We start from the raw sequence: 3607 nt of genomic DNA, 5'->3' as shown, positions 1-3607 counted from the left end.
TACTGAAGAAATTATCTGTGGGGTGTATTTCAAAAGAATGTGAATGTTCTGAAAACCAACATCTGAACATAATCTCCAAGTATACAAAGTGATGATTTAGCATATTTAAATTATAAGGAGGTGGAAAGGTAGAAAAGTGACAATTTCAGTGAATTGATGGGCTACAGAATTCAAACAGTACATTTAATGTATGTGCACATGTAACTTTATAGCTTATTATAGAATTCTTTCAGTCTAATTTCAATTTTCTAACCCTATTCATTCCTATCTCATTTTTTCTATTTTTTATATAATAAAGCTTGGATGGCACTTATCTGGTCCAAAGGTTATTTCAACCCTTTCCAACAAATGAATTAAAGACTTCAACAAACAAAACCTCAGTTGCATATCATTGCATATTTATTTCATGCATCAATTTACCTAATATCCTATAATTATGTGAATCCTTTAACTTGAATTGGAGAAGAACTTGAATTAACTTGAATATGGAACAACATAATGTTTTGTTTTGTTTCATTTTTTTTCTTTCTTGGGAACTCTGTGAATTAATTATGTAAATACACAGCAAATTTGAAACTAAAAGTCACAAACCACGTCTTTTTTCTTTTTTTTTTTTTTTGCGGTACGCGGGCCTCTCAGTGTTGCGGCCTCTCCCGTTGCGGAGCACAGGCTCTGGACGCGCAGGCTCAGCGGCCATGGCTCACGGGCCCAGCCGCTCCGCAGCATGTGGGATCTTCCCGGGCCGAGGCACTAACCCGCGTCCCCTGCATCGGCAGGCGGACTCTCAACCACTGCGCCACCAGGGAAGCCCCACAAACCACGTCTTAAAATCTAGACATAATTTTCCCTGCCGTGATAGGATAGAAGCACACTTTATTTTGAAATTAAGATCGGTAATTTACCAATACGATAAACTTTTCTGCAGTGATATGAGGGGATCTGGATAGTCAGATGAAAATAACAACTTCTGATTTTAATAAAATTATTGTTAAATTCCTTTGTGGAAACATTACTCTCTAAAACCTTAAGCTTGGTGGCTTAAAACCTCAGGCATTTATTTTGTCACAGTCCTGGAAGCTAGAAATCCATTATCAAGGTGTCAGTAGGACCATGTTTCGTCCGACAGCTTTAGGAATAACTCCTTCCTTTCCTCCTCCTAGCTTCTGGTGGACCCTGCGACCCTTGGCATTCCTTAGCTTGTAACTGCATCACCCTGATCTCTGCTTTGTCCTCACATAGGCTTCTTCCCTCTGTATGTCTCTTTTGATGTGTCCTCTCTTCTTTTAAGGACATCAGTCACTGGATTTAGATCCCAGCCTAATCCAGTATGACTCCATCTTAATTAATTACATCTGCAAAAACCCTATTTCCAAATGAGGTTACATTTTGGGATTCTGGTTAGACATGAATCTTGAGAGGACACTATTCAATCCACTACAATTACCAGATAAAAATGTTAGGTAAATGTATTATATTTGTAGATCAGAGGAATTATGTAAACTGAGCATTTGGAACAAGTAGAAGACTGACAAATGGATGATAGAGATGAATGAAATGGAAAATAAATCTAAATATAGTATTAACTTCATTTTGGGAGGGACCCTGGCTGTCTGTAAGGCTAGGTTTTTTATAAAGTGTGCCCCTGTACCTCCAAATTTCTGACTTGACTGACAACTCTGAAGTCATCTTGTCCATTCCAGCCTTCAGTGTGATCGACAATGGTTCTCATGCTGGCAACAAGCTGGCCATGCAAGACTCTCTGATCCTCCCTGTTGGTGAAGCAAACTTCAGGGAAGCCATGCACATTGGAGCAGAGGTTTACCACAACCTGAAGAATGTCATCAAGAAGAAATATGGGAAAGATGCCACCAATGTGGGGGATGAAGGCTGGTTTGCTCCTGAAGAAGAAAGAAGCTCTGGAGTTGCTGAAGAATGAGATCAGGATAGCTGGCTACACCGATGAGGTTGTCATTGCCATGGACTTGGCTGCCTCTGAATTCCTCAGGTCAGGGAAGTGTGACCTGGACTTCAAGTCTCCCAATGATCTCAGCAGGTACGCCACACCTGACCAGTTGTTCGACCTGTACAATTCCTTCATCAAGGACTACCCATTGGTGTCTATTCAAGATCTCTTTGACCAAGATGACTGGGAAGCTTGGCAGAAGTTCACTGCTAGTACAGGAATCCATGTGGTGGGGGACAATCTCTCAGTGACCAGCCTGAAGCAGATTTCCAAGGCTGTGGGTGAGAAATCATGCAACTGCCTCCTGCTCAAAGTGTAGCAGATCGGCTCCCTGGCCAATTCTCTTCAGGTGTGCAAACTGGCTCAGTCCAATGGGTGGGGCATCGTGGTGTCTCATAACTCATAACCGAAATTATCTTCATTGCTTACCTGGTGGTGGAGCCCTGCACTGGGCAGATCAAGACTGGTGCACCTTGCCTAACCCAGTGCTTGGCCAACTACAACCAGATCCTCATAATTGAAGAAGAACTGGGCAGCAAGGCTAAATCTGCTAGCAAGTAGTTCAGAAACCGGGTAGCCAAGTAAGTTCTGGGCAGGTGAGCACCTAAGCCTTTGAGTCACTAGTTGGCTGGCTAGAACCCTGCTTCTGATGTTTATGCAGATACTTCAAGGTCTCAGTTGATACATGTAGGGGCTTCTGGTAGTTAATGCCCTTCTATTATCCCTGTGATGTTCTCTCACTGATTCCTTAGAACTGCTTCAGAAGCCAAGTTGACCATCTGAAACTCTGTTGGAAACCTTAGCTCTGTAATCATGTCATTGACCCAAATCATAGTTTTTCTCATCTTTCTTTCCACCAACTGTCTGGAGCCATGAGAATCTACAGTGCAACCTCTGAGGTGTCCACAGACAAGATCCTTAGTGGTTCTGTGTGCAAAATAAAAAGATCTCAGTGACCAGTAAAAAGAAATTAAAGTATCAAAAAGAACATTTAATTAATAAAAGTTAATATATCAGGAAAACTTTTTCATACCCCTTCATTTTATCCTATAACAATATAATATGTTCTTTTTGGTGAACAAAGAAAAATTCACGTAAAACAATTTTCTTTGTTGTTTTTACAAAGTAAAATTTTTACAAAGTACTGAGAAAAGTTTAATTATGTTTTGGGGTATAATGATTTTCATGCACAACTGTGAGATCTTAATTTTTTTGTTCTTTTTATTTTTTATTGTGAGTCGTAACATACAGACAGTAAAGTATATAGGACACAGTCATACAGCTTCAGGATTTTTTTCACAAATGCCTCTGTAATCACAAACAGTTCAAGAACAGGACTTTTCCAGCATTCTAAAAGTCGCTTTCATGTCCCCCTCCAATTACAACCCCCTCTTTCTTTCTCTAAAATAAACACTATCCTGAATTCTAACACAATATAGTAGTTTTGGCTGCTTTGTACTTTATCTTCATAGAATCATGTAGCATGTACTTATATGAGTCTGACTTCAGTTACTTGACATAATGTTTGTGTGACCCATCCCCATCTTTGAGTGGTTTTACTTTACTTCATATATTTTCATGGCTATTTATTAATATCCCCAAATTTACATATCCCTTCAACTGCTTATGGACATTTGGGTTATT

At 39.8% G+C, this 3607-nt stretch overlaps 1 pseudogene; it reads left to right on the top strand.

The window, feature by feature from the left end:
* The first annotated feature begins 1503 nt into the window (after nt 1-1503).
* On the top strand, nt 1504-2548 carry LOC114902952 (annotated as a pseudogene).
* The last annotated feature ends 1059 nt before the right edge of the window (nt 2549-3607 follow it).

Source organism: Monodon monoceros, unplaced genomic scaffold (genome assembly GCF_005190385.1).
Source record: "Monodon monoceros isolate NGI ecotype Baffin Bay Population unplaced genomic scaffold, NGI_Narwhal_1 Super_Scaffold_20, whole genome shotgun sequence".
Classification (NCBI taxonomy): Eukaryota; Metazoa; Chordata; class Mammalia; order Artiodactyla; family Monodontidae; genus Monodon; species Monodon monoceros.
The sequence above is the reverse complement of the archived record's forward strand: the minus strand, read 5'-3'. Positions and strand labels throughout refer to the sequence as shown.